General features: G+C 55.6%; 1 long non-coding RNA gene across 2 annotated transcripts; it reads right to left on the bottom strand.

Moving 5' to 3' along the window:
- Positions 1–4,890: 4,890 nt before the first annotated feature.
- LOC311629842 lies at positions 4,891–16,569 on the bottom strand. Of its 2 annotated transcripts, none has more exons than XR_014796272.1 (3): positions 16,275–16,569; positions 6,103–6,162; positions 4,891–5,246 (listed from the first exon to the last, which is right to left on the bottom strand). It is a non-coding gene; the product is annotated as an uncharacterized lncRNA (long non-coding RNA). The 2 variants fall into 2 exon arrangements; XR_014796273.1 differs by having other exon boundaries at positions 4,891–5,231.
- Between the last annotated feature and the right edge of the window lie 39 nt (positions 16,570–16,608).

The raw sequence follows: 16,608 nt of genomic DNA, 5'->3' as shown, positions 1-16,608 counted from the left end.
TCACACCCCTCCCACCACCGCCTCCCTGTTCGGAGCCTCTCAGGCTGAGAGTTTCAGGAGCTGCTGGGAATGGGCCTCCAGGACACGGCAGCACCAGCACGGAACCTTGTGCAGAAACTCTGGCCCCTCAGGCCTTGCCGTCGGGCAGTGAACGTCCCCTGTGAGCCTCTGTCTCTGCATCGGAGCCACCGAACGGACCGTCCCGCTGGGCCAAGGGCAGCCACATCCACATTCACAGCAACTTCTGCTCAGCAGCTACAGGCACCCTCTGCGGACGGGCAGAGGCCGGGGCAGGTGGGCGAGGCCCCCACAGCAGGTCCAGACACGCGGCAGCCTCGGGGGACCGGCTAGCTGGGGCGACGGGGGCAGGTTCCCGGGAGGGGCAGTGGCCTCAGAGAGGAGAGCCAGAACCCGCACAGAGGACGGGCTGAGGCTGCGCTGGGCGGCCGTGGCAGCCTCCACGCCAGTGTGGGCACGGCTCTGCTGACAGGGGGATTGCTCCGGGGGGGGGGGGGGTCAGTGGCAGGAAGCCCCACTTCACGCAGCTCCCCCAGCTCGTCAGGAGCCCAGGCAGCTCTGCGGCGGCCCCTCCCCCAGCAGAAGCCAAGGAGTGACCTCACCTTCCCCTCCAAGGTCATCAAAGCACAGGAAGTGCACGGGAGGGCCGGCTCCGCGTGACAGTGGCCTCGGTGGTGAACTCTGACCGCGAGCCGTGTCCAGGGTCCCCCGGGATGTATGGGAATCACATCTCAATAACGCAGCTTAGAGACGCGGCTTACGGTTGCTCATTGCTGGTACACAGAAATACCGTTGGTTTGGGGGATTTTGATCTTGTGCCGTGCAATTTTATTGAACTCACTTATTCCTCTGAGCAGGTTTTCTGCAGATTATATTGGGTTTTCCACAGAATCGTGTCGTCTGCATACAAATGCAACTTCCTTCTTCCTTTCAGAATAAAGCCACCACCAGGCTGTACCTGGAGGTACTCTTTACACCCCACTTTGGGTCGGGGCTCCCCGAAACACCCAGGAGAGGGGGGCTCTGCGAGGCGCTCGGTCTCCGGAGTGAAGAGGCCAGTGCTCAGAGCCAGAGACCAGCTTAGAGAGACCCACTCACCCACTTACAGCGGGGGTGGTCCGATGTGACCTGTGAGCGTCTCCTGCTTTCCAAATCTCTCTATCCACAGAAAGTGTGTGTGTTTGTGTAAATGCATACATGCAGTAGGTGTGCTCCTTTTTAAGTTGGATATAAAATGCCTTTCCTGACTGTGGTGGCAGGCTGATGGTGTCAGAGTGATGGTGATCGCGGTCCTTTCCCTCCAGGGATCATGAGAATTCACAACATCCGAGCTGTGAAAGTATCTGACGCACAGCAAAACATGGAGCCACTGAACGGGGCTTTTTGTTATCTGGGAAAGACATTTAAATATCTTTTCATGTATTTTTATTGATTTCAGAGAGGAAGGGAGAGGGAGAGAGAGATAGGAACATCAATGATGATAGAGAATCATGGATCGGCTGCCTCCTGCACACCCCACACTGGGGATCGAGCCCGCAACCCAGCCATGTGCCCTGACTGGGAATCGAACCGTGACCTCCTGGTTCTTAGGTCGACACTCAACCACTGAGCCACGCCGGCTGAGCAAGACATTTAAATGTTTAATAATGTGTTGCTAAGTGTCTCCCGAAAATGTATATATTGAGGCCCAATTCCCCATGTGACCATGTTAGGAGGTGGGGCCCTTGGGAGGTGATGAGGTCATGAGGGTGGAGCCCTCGTGAATAGGATTAGTGCCCCTCATCGAAGAGCCGTGAAACACAGTGAGAAGGAGCTGTCTGTGAACGAGGAAGTGAGTCCTCGCCGGTCACTGACACCGGAACTTCAGGCCCTGACCTTGGACTTTCAGCCTCCAGAACTGTGAGCGATACGTTTCGGTTGTTTAAAAGCCACTCAGTCTCTGGTGTTAGAGCAGCCTAAAGCCGTGGGCAACAAACTGTTTGCCGACCACTATCCTATATTATAAAAGCCTAATATGCTAAGAGTCCAGTCATCCAGTTGTCCGTTCAACCAATCAAAGCATAATATGCTAATGATATGCTAAGGCTGCTCAACAGCTCGCTATGACATGTGCTGACCACCAGAGGGCAGACAGTCGATCGGTTGGCCAGTCACTATGACATGCACTGACCTCCAAGAGGCAGATGCTCTGACCAGTAGGTTAGCTTGCTGCTGGGGTCCAGCCCAATCCCACAGGCCAGGCCGAGGGACCCCACTGGTGCACGAATTCGTGCACTGAGCCTCTAGTTAGAGAATAATCCCATTTGGGTTTTTATAAATACCCTAGAGGCCCAGTGCATGAATTCATGCACATTGAAAGGAAATTAATTAGGAAAAATATTTTAATATCGCTATTTTCCCTTCCTCTATAATAGAAGTGACAACCAAACTCACGATCAACAGTGACAGATGGAAGCACATGTGTGCAATTGGTGGCAGTGAGAGCTTTATATATAGTGATATAGTTGCTTAATTAGATCTGATTTCTGATTTAGCTAAACTTTTCCAGCCTAGTGAAGCACCCCAACTTCTCTTTCAGGGAATTGTCAGCAACACAGCAATAAATATCAACACAAAACAGATTATTATTGTAGGTCACACAGGAAAAACAAAGGGTAAAATATTTAACTGCAGCAGTATTTGACTATATTCTGCACATTGAGAAAACCTGAAGTCATTTTCAAGTTCCACCATTTCTTACTTCTTTTCAGTTGGGTCAAGTTTCTAAACTTTCTAAATCTCCATTTTCTGGCTAATGAAAAGAAAATGGGATTCCACTGAATCTCCTATCTATCTACTTCAGGACATCTGTAAGTATTAAATGAGATGAGGCATGGGAAAATGCTTCACAGACATTTGGTTAAAGTGTAAAATGTTTGCACCTGGCTATAAAGCAAGTTGTGTTCCTGGAGGCTAGTCGCTAGAGAGAGGAAACCAGGCGTTGCTATGTGACATCATTACCCAGCACCCACAGCCACCATTTCCAGGCTGGCCTGGATTGGGCTGTAGGGGGCATTTTGTGCTGTGGGGTCTTGGCAACGTTGGCTGCAATTTGTTGGGCTGTTGCTCTGGGATGGTGGCAGGGCTTGTGTCCCACTTGGGGGAAGCTGAGTGTTGCTTTGCGAGGGCCAGGTCTATGGTGCCATTTTTCTTTAAATGGCCAGTGCGCGTCACACTTAGCATATTAGCCTTTTATATATATAGATAGAGAGCATCCAAAAAAAATGTAAACACACTAAACAACTGATAACTCAACTGATCTTTTGTATTTTGTGTTTTTTTTTTTTTTTCAGAATGAACTCATTAGAATTAATAATTATTGAAAGTGTGTATACATTTTCTGGGGATACCCTGTATATATAGTAAAATGTCTGGGAGAAAAACAGCTCAAAATATTGGCCTGATTACCCCTCAGAGGTGAAGTTAGGAATAATAATGCTCTCCCCCCTGGTTTTCTTTCTGTTTTATTACATTTTCTTGCTTTTCGACAGGTAAAATGATAACGACAATACAAACCATGTATTAAGCACTTTGTGCCAAGCAATGTGTTGAGAGCTTTCTATGCGTTTCCTTATCTAAACCATATAAGGACTCTGGGAAACAGGTACAGTTGACTAAAGACTCAGGCAGGAATCTTTCCATTAAAAGTGACAGAATATCCAACTCCAGCTGGCTTAAGCCAAGAGAGAGGATTAACCTGTTAACCGAGCGGGACTTATAAATACGTCAAACATAAACAATATCTGGAACAAGGAGGACATATGAATACGTCCTTGACATATATGTTGTGCCCTGAAACGGACAGTATATATTTTTTGTGATCTTTATAATTATTTGTAAAATTTATAATTTTTTAATTTGATGTTTCCATTTTTTTGTTGGTATTTTTTTCTATTTGTTTGTAATTTTGTATTTTCCTTTGTGCTTTATATATAAGTAAATGAAAAAATATATATTTCATTTATTTTAATTAAGTATAAATAAAAAAAATAATAATATGAAATTACGTCCACCGGGCGTGACATACTGACACATCCTAGTGAAAGAATATGCTCCCCTTATACGTTGCGTAATTAAAAAGGGAACTCCCCGTTAACAGGTTAATTAGCTCCTGCCAATGAAAAATCACGATTGGCTTCATGCATGGGGCTCAAAAATTGTCCCCCACAAGGGGTTTCGATTGACGCCCATTCTCAGACAACCAATCCCATTTGGGAGCAAGATGGCTTTGTGGCAGGGCCCCGTCATACCCTCAGGACCACGCGGCTATGGGAAAGAAGTGGTTCCAGCAAAACCTTAAAAGACACTCCATTGGACACCTTGGGTCACGTGACGACCACCCGTGATTCAGTCTCTGTTGGCCAGGGTCACATGCCACAGTCATGGAGCCAAGGAGTGAAATCACAGCTCAGACTGGGAGAAGCAAAAGCAAAGGCCGGGTAATGGATGCTGAGTGGGAGGGAACTGACGAGGCGACCACCACAGTGACTCCAGGTCACTGGAGAAGCAGGAGCTCAGCGAAGGACAGTAGTTTGCTCCAAGTCACACAGGGAGTAAGTGAGGGGCTGGGGATTTGAGCCCCCACCTTATAACTCCGAAGACCATAAGCTTATTTACCAGACAATAATGCCTTCTGTGAGTACCTGGATCGTATTTTGATTGATCTAGAAACAAAATAAGATCATCCGCTCCCGTCAATGGGCTTGGGGTGCCTGGCTGCCTAAGATGCAGGTGGGGTCGGGGAGCACCCTCAGCACCTGTACCCACTGCTTGCTTCCCAGAGGGTGGCTATCCCGTTGTTTGGTATCTTTCCACCAACACACGTTCCCAAGAGCAGCCCTGACGCTGGCCAATGGCCAGTGCAGCTCAGAAAAAGAAGACACTCCAAACACACAGGTTACCATAACAATATCTGATATTTATTGGCGGCTTAGTGTGCGCCGGGTATTGTGCTATTGATTCCTCGTGGCCGCTTATGGAGGAGGGGACAGGTGCCGCCCTGTGTTCCAGACGAGGAAACCGAAGCTCAGAGAGGTGATGCTCCTCGCCAAGGTCATACAGCCGTCTCGGGTGGAGCAGGGCGTGGGCTGAGCCTGACCCCAGAGGCAGCCCCTTGTCACACCCCCGATGCCTGTCTCAATTCCTCTGCAGCCGAGAGAGGGTTGTGGTGGGACCTACAGAGATCAGAACTGTAGAAAGCGAAGGTGCTGATCCTGTAACTGAATATTCAAGGAGGCAGGGGAAGCTGATGCTGGTGGCTACACCCCCCTGGCATTGCCTGGCGTTTGCTGGTGACGGATTGTGCAATCAGGGCTGCGGCACAGCCTGGAAACCTGCTAAATATTCTTCCTGTTGCCATTTCCATCTTACTCTTGAGTTTATACTTATTTTATATGGATGTCATCACTGGTGAAAATAAATCCAGCCTCTAAGTAGACACAGATTTAAAGGATATTCAATAAGAAGAATAGTCATGACACATTGTTAGTGGTTTTTAATGTAAACTATATACCGTATGTGTGTGTGTGAACATTATATATATATATATCATGATTCAAATGTTGTTTCTTATAAATATATGTCCATACATTTTTTAAAAAGCAACAAAGGAATAAACAAAAGGTTAATTCTAGGGGCTAGTATTTTGGACTATTTTTATTTTTCTCTTTTGTTCTTTTCTATACTTTCCAAATTTTCTATAATAAAGTATAATATACCCATAATTGAGAAATTAATGCATTTTTACAAAGGTTTCCAAGTATAAAAGACATAAGACTTCAAGCTTTGTTCTTCTCTTCACCTTCTTTCTTCAATTATTTATTCATTCATTCAACACACCTGTGGGCTGTGCTGGGCGGGCTCTGGCTCAGAGGGGACCCCGTGCGGACCCGTAGGAGCGCCCCCTGCAGCAGGTGGACCGTACTCCTTTGCTCAGACAGGAACGACCCCCTCGATGGGAGCCCCGTGAGGACAGGGCCGTGTCTGCTTCATCCCTGCTTCCCAGCCCCGAGAGGGGGCCGGAAACAGGCGTTCGGAAATATTTACAACTGAGTGGCCTCCGGAGGCCTGCGTCCAGACCCCGCTCCTGACTTCCAGTCTCCACGTCTGCAAAATGGGGGGAATAACCAGCTCGTGAGGTTGTTCGAGAAAGTCTTTTACACGGTGCGTGGAATAGTACTAGACCCTCCACAAAGAAGAGAAATAGCGAATCTCAGCTGGGGTCGACTGGAGCTTGACTAGGAATGAGCTGGGTGTAAATGCTGGACAAGAGTGTGTGGAGTATGTTGCCACTTATCTAGGAAAAGAGGCATTACATTTTTTTAAATATATATATATTTTTATTTCATAGAGGAAGGGAGTGGGAGAGAGAGAAACATCAATGGTGAGAGAGAATCTTTCAAGCTCACAACCTGGGCATATATGCCTTGACCAGGAATCAAACTGCAACCTCCTGGCTCCCAGGTTGACCCTCAACCGCTGAGCAACGTCAGCTGGGCTTAAATTTTAAAATGAAGAGACAAACCAAAAGGTGGAGGCAGCAAAAGTCACCTGAAGGGAGAGGAAGGGAGCAGGGAGAGGGGCAGAGACAGAGCAGACTTGACCTGGGAACCAGGCCGGTGTTTCACGTGGTCCTAGGACAATGCCAACTGTGTCAGAGAGGAATGCCAGCCGCCAGAGAGCAGAGCCAGCGCCGGGCTCGCGGAGGGAAGTGGTGGTGGCCACGTGGAGAGGGGTCACTCCAAGTGACCGTCCGGCCCAGCAAGACGCTCCCTTCAGGCAGAGCAGAGACAGACGGCAAAGGGACAGAAGCAATAATCACGCAGGTGGCGCTGGGACTCTCGCCCGCGAACGCCACGTGGAAGTGGGACTCGGCCCAGGAGGCCACCGCCCTCCTCCCTGAGACCGGGGCGGGGACACGGCGCGGGAGGCAGAGGGCACAGAGGTCCCGGGGGGGGGGGGGGGGGGAGGGGAGGCTGTGATCCGGGATTTAGACGCGGAGTGCCATCTGAACTCAGGATGTGTTTTTAATGAAGTGATGTACTTTCTTCTTTGAGCGCAGAGTGCTACCTGAATCCGATCTGGCCACAGGGAATACAGGGGACCGTGTTAAAGGGCCTCACGGGAGTCCAAGCCGCACAACCCAGACCACGGGAAACGCTACAGGATCAGCAACCAGGTTCCTTCAGCAAATGGCAAGGATGGAGAGGTGGGAGGGAGGGTGAGAGAGAGACAGACAGGGAGATGGGAGCAGGGGGAGGAAAGGAGAGGGGGTCGGAAGGGGAGTATAGACTTTAAAAGGTTTAAGAGACATGTATGGCCCTGGCCAGGCATCTCAGCTGGATAGAGCATTGTCCCGAAACAGCAAGGCTGTGGGTTCAATCCCAGTCAGAGCACATTCAAGAATCAGCCAATGAATGCGTAACTAAGAGGAACAACAGCTACTGCTCAGAGGGAGGGAGGAGCTTTCTAAGCCCACCCCATCCCCCACCCCCAGGTAGATTCTACACTTGGAGCTTTTTCACGGGTTCGGAAAAGCCTGAATCACCAGCTCTTCCTGGGAGAATGACTCTGTTGGGCAGGCTGAGGTGCAGGTGGGAGCAGGGTGCAGGGCTGAGGTGCAGGTGGGAGCAGGGTGCAGGGCTGAGGTGCAGGTGGGAGCAGGGTGCAGGGCTGAGGTGCAGGTGGGAGCAGGGTGCAGGGATGAGGGCTGAGGGGCAGGTGGGAGCAGGGTGCAGGGATGAGGGCTGAGGGGCAGGTGGGAGCAGGGTGCAGGAATGAGGGCTGAGGTGCAGGTGGGAGCAGGGTGCAGGGATGAGGGCTGAGGTGCAGGTGGGAGCAGGTGCAGGGGTGCGGGCTGAGGGGCAGGTGGGAGCAGGTGCAGGGGTGCGGGCTGAGGTGCAGGTGGGAGCAGGTGCAGGGGTGCGGGCTGAGGGGCAGGTGGGAGCAGGTGCAGGGATTGGTGCTGAGGTGCAGGTGGGAGCAGGTGCAGGGATGCGGGCTGAGGTGCAGGTGGAAGCAGGGTGCAGGGATTGGTGCTGAGGTGCAGGTGGGAGCAGGGTGCAGGGATTGGTGCTGAGGTGCAGGTGGGAGCAGGGTGCAGGGATGAGGGCTGTGGAATTTTCTGGCTTTTCTGTGCAACAGGAACAGTTGATCCCGCAGAGCTCCATCAAGCCAGCTCACCGCCCCTCGGAGGCCGCTTCCGCCCACTGGTGGCGGTGGGAGGCTGCGGCTGCGGGCCTGGCTCTGACGCTCAGGAACCGGAGCGAGCGCCCACTTCCCAGCTCGGAGCCTCGCTGTGCTCATCTGCGCCCCAGGAGCCCAGGCAGAGAGGCTTCCCGGGCTGGCCTGGGGATTCCCGGAGATCACAGATGTCGGAGGCTTACAAAGGGCCTGGCAGGGTCCGTCGTCAATAAAGGTTAATTATCAGCATCATTACTATTACTGCTCTATTGATGTGTGCAGCCTGCCCCGCCTCCGGAGGGCTGCTCCTTCTGCGGGTGCGATTTCGGGGACAGACCCTGCCAAGCCCCGGGGCTGGGATGCTCCACTCTCGGGCCTAACTCTGCCTCTCGCATCCAGAGGAGCCCCTCCTTCCGAGGAGAGCCCGGTGGGGTTGCTCGGGGGACACATTCCAGAAAGAATAGCTCCGTGTAACATGAAACCCTGAATCTGGAAACACAACCTCTCTGGGAAATGAGAGGATCAGGTCCCTCCCAGGCCCGCCCACCCCCATGCCGTACAAAAGGGATATTGAAACCCAGAGGCCTCGGCACTTGGCCTCCTGCCCCTGGTCTCGCCCCTCGCCGCAGCCAGAGAGATGGTCCTAAAAAACAAACTTGACTGCGGCACTCCACTGTTTAAATGCTCCCATGGCCCCTGACTGCCCTCAGGTTCAAGTCCACGGCCCTTATCTCGTCCCACAATGCCCTGCGGTCAGACTCCTTCCCACACCTGCGGCCATGCCCTTGCTCTGACCCAGCCATACGTGCCTCAGGACCTTTGCATATCCAGTGACCCTCGCGCCCCCCCCTCTAAGCGGTCACTGCCAATTGGCATGTAAGGCTGGGTCAGAGCAAGGGCATGGCCACAGGTGTGGGAAGGAGTCTGACCGCAGGGCATTGTGGGACGAGATAAGGGGCGTGGACTTGAACTTGAGGGCAAACCAAAGGAAGAAAGGGCCCCTGGGGCATAGACCAAAGGCACCGGAGTCACAGGGAATGTATTCAAAACCCAGCATGGCCACCGTACACTGCTGGTCTAAGGCCGTGGCCAGCAAACTGCGGCTCTCGAGCCACATGCGGCTCTTTGGGCCCCTTGAGTGTGGCTCTTCCACAAAATACCACGGCCTGGGCGAGTCTACTCTGAAGAAGTGGCGTTAGAAGTTTAAGTTTAAAAAATTGCACTCTCAAAAGAAATTTCCATCGTTGTGCTGTTGATACTTGGCTCTGTGGACCAATGAGTTTGCCAACCCCTGGTCAAAGGCAATACATGTGGCCTGTCTGAACCTCAGTTTTCTCATCTGTAAAGAGGAGCTCTGTAATAACGCCTCCTTCAAAGGCGCATTGGGGGCATTCAGGAAGACCCCATAGGATCAGGTGATCAGACGTCCCGCTTTTGACGGGACAGTCCTGATTTTTAACAATTTGTCCCGCATCCCACGGTGTTTTTAAAAAGTCCCGATTTTTTGAGAGATCCTTTTAAATCTTTTGGACTTCATTAAAATGCTGCGGGACGCGGGACAAATGGCTAAAAATCGGGACTGTCCCGCCAAAAGCGGGACGTCAGGTCACCGTACCATATGTGGTGGGGACTCGGTGAATGGCATGTGCCCCCCTCCCCGGTGCATCTGGGCGGTCACACCGGCCCAGACCAGCGATCCCAGCCTAGTCCTGCATCACCCTGGGTTAGGCCTTGGGGCCTCGAAGCCATCCCTGCCCTGTTTTCTGTTCTGGGTTTTGTTTCGCAGCCTTTCCTTTGGAGAAAGTCCAGCTCCTCCCTGCTGGAAGAAGATGGGGTGTGGGGGGGGGGGGCGGGGGAAGGATGGGAGGAGGAGGGGGTTGTTCATGCCTTGGCCTGGTTGCCTGGAGAAGCCACGTGGGGAGGAGCCTGGGGTTTGGAGTCTGGCTGATCAAGGTCTGAACTCGGGATCTGACCCATGATGCTGTGTGACCCTGGGTAAGTGGCTTCACCTCTCTGAGGTACTGATTTCCTCGCCTGTTAGAAAGTCTCAGGATTTGGATACTGGAGGCAGATGGAGGGACTGGGATGAGAGAAGATTCTGGTGTGCTTCCCCAGCACCTACAGCGATTCCTCTTGGGGAGGGACTGGGGCGGGGGAGAGGTGCAGGTTTACAACAGGAGTTACCAACACAAGCACCCCTGGCAATTTGAAGAGGTTAAGTGTCTGGGCTGGGTTGGGGGCATGGGGGTAAATTGGGGGTGGGTGGGAGAGGGCACAATTTAGCCCGAGATTATCAACACCCTGCTTGACGAGGGTCTAAGAATATCAGGCCTATCATTTTTCAGGAGAAAACGCCATATTTTCATGCAAAATCTCATGAATAATTTATGGTAAAGGGTATATACTGCACAACTCCACTGATAAAAAATTCAAAACCAGGCCATATATATATATATATATATATATATATATATATATATATATATAATTGATTTCAGAGAGGAAAGGAGAGGGAGAGAGAGAAACATCAATGATGAGAGAGAATAATGGATCGACTGCCTCCCGCATCCCCCACAATGGGGATCAAGCCTCCAACCCAGACACGTGCCCTGACCAGGAATCGAACCGTGACCTCCTGGTTCATAGGTCAACACTCAACCACTGAGCCATGCCAGCCGGGCAAGCATGCTCTCTTTTGATCCAGGTGTGGGGGTCGTGAGAGTAACTTTGTAGTGCACCTCTCTGTATATATATTATACTTCAATAAGAATGCTAAGATAGTTTTAGAATAAACAAGTCGAGATGGCGGTGCTAGGGGGAGAGACGGCGAGCATGCGCCAAACCAAACCATCCTGCAGGCAGCTGCCCAGGCACAGGAGGACTGGCTCTTCACCCTGACAGCACCCCTGCTCCCCAAACCACACGGAGGGAACAGCCCTCCCGCCCACCCCGTGGCCCTCTGGAGAGGTCCGGGAGCCCCGTCTCAGGCACCCACCTCCCAGCCAGCTGCTTCTGAGCTCCAACTCGAGAGAAGCAGGCACACCTGCCACTCACATGAGGAGTGCTGCCCCCAAACCTCACCCTTACTGATTATTCATTTCACTTCACCAAAAACTCCCAGGGGACAGCAATCAAAGGCAGCAGAGTTCTGGCCCTCACTGGTTTGGCTCAGTGGATAGAGCGTCAGTTTGTGAACTGAAGGGTCCCAGGTTCGATTCCAGTCAAGGGCACATGCCCGGGTTGCGGACTCCATCCTCAGTAGGGGGCATGCAGGAGGCAGCCTAGCAATGATTCTCTCTCATTGTTGATCTCTCTCTCTCTCTCTCTCTCTCCCCCACCCCCTTCTTCTCTAAAATCAATAAAAATATACTTTTTTAAAAAAATAAATAAATAAAGGCAGCAGTTTTGTTTCCAAAAAGCCTTCCTAGATCCTGGAGTTCACTGAGCCCACCTCCCAGCCCACAATCCCAGGCAGCAAACCTCAAGGCTGCAAACCCTACAGGCACCGTCTGGGGGGAGGGGTGGGGGTGGTGGTCCGAAGTGGAATGGCCCTGGCTCTGCCCCTCTGCCGGGTCCCGATAGCTCGGTTTTATTTTTATTTTCACTCTCATCCTTTCCTTTCTGAGGGCCAGCACGCGACACGCACGCCTCCTATGGAAAGCGGCACCAGCGAAAACAAACGCACCCCGAAGGCATTTAATTGCACAGACACTCAGAAACCTTTACTGGACCCCAAATCGTTACAGGAAGGGGCGAACCCCAACCCCGCTGGAACCCAGTGTTTTGAAGTGGATTGAAGATAAAGATCAAATAGGATGGGCGCTGGGCCCACCCCAGCCTGGACCCTTCCCCGGGAGGCCAATGAGCGTCCTTGCGTTTGTGAATTTGTGTCCAATTCATAGAAAATGTCTTTCTGTGAGTTATTCTTTGTGTCCTAATGAGGCTTTTCTTTTTCTTTCTTTTCTTTTTTTCCCTCTTTTCTTTTGGTTCCAAACACATCCTCGGTCATCTCTTTGTTCTGGCTCATGTCCTCCCCCAGGGAGGCCCTGGTGTTGGATCGGCTGCTGGCAAAACCCAGCCCGTCCATTGGGTAAGAAATGCGGAGACTCTTGAGGAAAGCGCCTTTGAAAAAATAAATATGAACAGCCCCTGAGAGTCCCACAGTTGGGTTTGATGCAATGGGCTGATTCCTTGGGTAGCCCTGGCCCTGGGCCCCACGGGCTGTCCATGCTGGAAGTCTGGGCACTGCCTGGGGGAGGGGTGGTCTCCTGTGCCCAGCCCACAGATGCCAGGATCTGAGTCTCAGCTGCCCTAAGCTCAGGGTGGTCTGTTCTCCCTGGGCTCTGGCTGGAGGAGGCGCTGTGGGTTCCCCGGTCCTGGGGACTCGCTTCCATCCAATGACTTACCAAATGCTTATACATTCCCGGGGAGGAATCTCATGACTCATGATCCAGACCTTGTGCTGCAAAGCCATGGTCTGTGGCCAGAGACCCCACCCGCTGGTTGAGGGTGGGGCTGAGCTGCAGGGAGCAGAGGGACTTGGCGGGGCTGGGCAGTCCGCACTCACAGAGCTGCAGTCCCAGGACACACAGTGGCACACACTGCCCCTCACCAGCAAACTCCGCCTCACACCCTACCCACCCCCCCACCTCTGCCATCCGCCTAGTAAACCCAGGAGGGAGAGAACCTGCTTCCAGCCCTGAGTCAGAGGGCAGACAGCTTGCCCCCCTTCCCCCTCAGTCACCCTTCTCTTTAGACCTCCACCCAGCTCAGAGTGTCCACAGAGACTGTAGACACTCCACTGGCTGCGGGAGGTGATGGTTCCTTATCACACACACCCATCTCTCTGCTGGCTGAGGAGCAGCTGGACCTCTGACCCAGCTGTCCTGGGCTGAGCACCCGTGGGTCTGGGGAGAGGAACATGGGGACCTTCCTCGGTGCCATTAGCTCAACTTCCAGAGTTCCCAGGTCTCCTGCCTCCAGAAGCTGCCTCCCAGAATAGCAACTCCCCCCCACCCCCTGGCTGGGGATGGCTCAGGTCCAGTCTGGCTGACTCCCATGGATCCCAGTGGCTCCCCAGCTGGGTAGAACCCTGCACCGTGTAGTTCCTCCTTTGCACTTTCATGACTCTGGGCCCTGGCCCTGCCCTGGATCCTGCCTCCCGCTGGGGTTGTAAACTGGGAGGGTGCCCGGTGGCTGGGCTCCGGTGGTCAGTCAGCTGGGGGGGGGGGTAGGGAGTGGGGAAGGGGATGCTCCGGGCTGTAGCTCTGGCTGGGGGAGGGGGGAGGGGGGCAGTGCGAGGCCCTGAGGACAGAGCAATGGGGATGGGGAGGACTCAGTGATCACGGGGCATCCACAGGATTTGGGAAGCCCAGGCACCCAGCCTGGAGCTTCCCTCTCCCGTTTGCACAGCCAGCAGGTGCCTCCTCGGGTGGAGAAAACGTGAAGCTTTTTCTGCTGCTGAGTCCGAACCAGTGAGCATCCCGGCTCCCCCAGAGCGCCCGCGTCCAGGGCCCAGGACCGCGCGGGCCAATTGGCGGCACCGGGTCCCCGGGCTGCTGTCCGGAGGACAAGGCACCGGCTCGCTGCCCACTGGAGGCTGTGTCCGGCCTGGGCCCAGGCCCGTTCCACCGTCCGGTCAGTCACCTCAGCGGGGCGAGGGGTTTGGAAGCGCAGGAGTTGCAATTGTGCATGAAAGTGACTGGGCGTCTGTGTGGGAAGGATCCGGGGCCACAGACTGGGCTGGGGGATGCTTGACGCGGTGCAGGGGCACAGGGCAGGAACAGCACCTATAGGGTGACCCGGGAGGGGGGCAGGGGAGTGGGCAGTGAGCGGGGAGGGCGCAGAGCGGGGACTCAGGTTTGTGCACTGAGCACCCCTCACCCAAGTCTCACCACGCACCTGGGCAGCCTCTGGTGGCCCCAGCCCCCACCCTTTGCCCTCCCAGGGTCTGCTCTGGTGGTGTGGGCTGTGATGCGGGCAAAGGGGGGCGGGGGTAGGGGGGCTGCCAAAAGTCTGTGCGCCCCAGGACAGACCAGCCACCGGCATCCAGTCGGGCAGCCCAAGCCAATGGGTGCCCTGGGATTGTGGCTGTGGGCACAGCTGGCAGCATGGCCCCCAGGGTCAGCGAAGTCTAAGAGGCCTGGCCACAGGGCCCCCCATTCTGCAGAGAGAGAAATGTGGGGAGGAAGAGGCTGGGCCCAGGGAAGGGGGAAGGGGAAACAGGGAGGGGGATGGAACGCTGCCCCCGGATGCTGGGGTCTGGGGTGGTCACCAGGGCCTGTGGCGGGAAAGGGTTCCCAGGTGCGCTCTGAAGAAGGTAAGGTTCTGGGCCTGGAACCCGACCCCCCTCCGTGTGTCTCTCCCCCCAGTCCCCCATCCCCCACAACTCAGCAACCGACAGCAGGTGCAGGGCCGCGGCGCTGCCAGCAGAGGGCAGAGTGTGCCCGAGCGGTCCGCGAGCCCCGCGCCGGCTGTGCGCCTCCCACAGCCGCCGCCCCCGCCCGAACGCCCGGAGAAGGCAGCCGCGGCCCAGGCTCCGGAGCCCAAGGCCTGGTGTTTTCTTTCCAGGGCGAGGATCAAGGGCGTGCGAGCGAAACTCTGCATCCACTCACCCACCGTCCTGGGCACAGACACACACAAAAAGGAGAATGCACGGAGACAGAGAGCCATGCACACGCCCAACCTCTGGGACACGGAGCCCCCAGAGTCACCCAGGAGCTCGGAGACACGCAGACACACGACGGCGACACGACACACTTACCCAAAAGAACCCAGACACAATGAAGGCCGAGAGGTGACACACAAAGACATACGAGCCCCCAGAGTGACACAGACACGGGGACTCACACGGCCTTCCAAACCACGGATGGTCCGAGGCACGGAAGGGCCCAAATACACACACACCCACACACACGCACGCACACACACATATACACACACATACATACACACGCACGCACGCACACGCACACACAGGCACACACACAGATACACACACATACATACACACGCACGCACGCACACGCACACGTACACACAGGCACACACGCAGGGGAGTCGGATATACATTCACAGAATCACACTTTCGAGGCCCACTAAGTCTCAGGAGCACAGAAACATGGTGCACACGTACGACAGACACACATACACACACACACACACACACACACACACACACACACACTGATGCTCACCGACACACACGCAGGTACCGGGTGGGGCTGGAGGCCCTAATCCCCCACAAAGCCGGGCCCTTCCGCGGGGCCCCACGGCCCCCTAACCTCCCTTGAGCTCCAAATCCGATCCGCCCTCTCCCTCCAGCGGGGTCAGGGGACCCGCCCCCCCGTGCCCTCCGCCTTCGCCCGCTCCGCGCCGCTGCCCCGCTCCCGGAGGGGCCCGGAGGTCAGCCCGCGCCGCCCCGGGCCGCCGCGCCTCCGGGGGGACCCGGGGCCCCGAGCCCCAGCACGGCCTGCGCACCCCGCGGCCCCGGTCTGCGGCGCCGGCCGGGGCGGGCCGCTCGGTCCCGGAGCCCTTCGCTCCCGGCCCCTCCGCCGCCGTCCCCGCCGAGCGGCCTGCGGGCTCCCCGGCGCCAGGCGGTTCCTCCCGCGGCGGCAGACACGCCGTTCGGACTGTCAGTCCCCGACTCGGGGCCGCCGCCCCCACCGCGCTCCGCCCTCCAAACCCTGCGGGGCCAGGTCTCACCCACTGCCCCGCCCCCCAAACCCTACCCGGGGACCCCCTTTCCAGCCGAATCGTCCTCTAAACGTCCCGTCGCCCGAACCCCGGCCTCTCCCGCCTCGCCTGTCCAATGCCCCCCATTCTGGATCCCGGGGCCCCGCCGCGATCTCCGCTCGCCCCTCCGCCCGATCGCTGCCACGTCGGAAGGCTCCCCGGACCTTCATCCCAGATTCGGGGCCCACCCTGGGCCGGGGTCCCCTTTCCCCCCGCCGGTCCGCTCCCTCAACCCCGGCAGCCAGCCCCTCTGTGCGGTCAGGCCGGCCCCTGGGACGCGCGCCCGGCCCGGGGCCACCTACCTGGGCCGGCGGTCGGGGTCCCCGGACGGCGCCGGCCCCCGGAGCTGCCGCGCTGCCCGCCGTCCGCGCGGTGTGGCCTCGTCCGGGGCCGCTCCTCTCCGCGTTGGAGCTTCACAAAATATTAATAACGAAGAAGGCACGGATGGAAGCAAAAGGAAAGCCTTCGTTCCCCAGCTCCCAAACCAATGTTTCAAGGGGGTGGGGCAGAAGGATCTGTCTCCAGAACAAGCCAAACTTCTGAGAGGGACCCACGGGGGGGGCGTCTGGCCGGGCCGGGCCGGGGGCCCCCGATCCCGCGCCCGGGGCCGGGCGCCACGCGGGGCGCGGGGAGCCC

Source organism: Pipistrellus hanaki, assembly GCF_964339955.1.
Source record: "Pipistrellus hanaki genome assembly, chromosome: 11".
NCBI classification, from domain to species: domain Eukaryota; kingdom Metazoa; phylum Chordata; class Mammalia; order Chiroptera; family Vespertilionidae; genus Pipistrellus; species Pipistrellus hanaki.
This window is presented reverse-complemented; position numbering and strand designations above follow the sequence as displayed.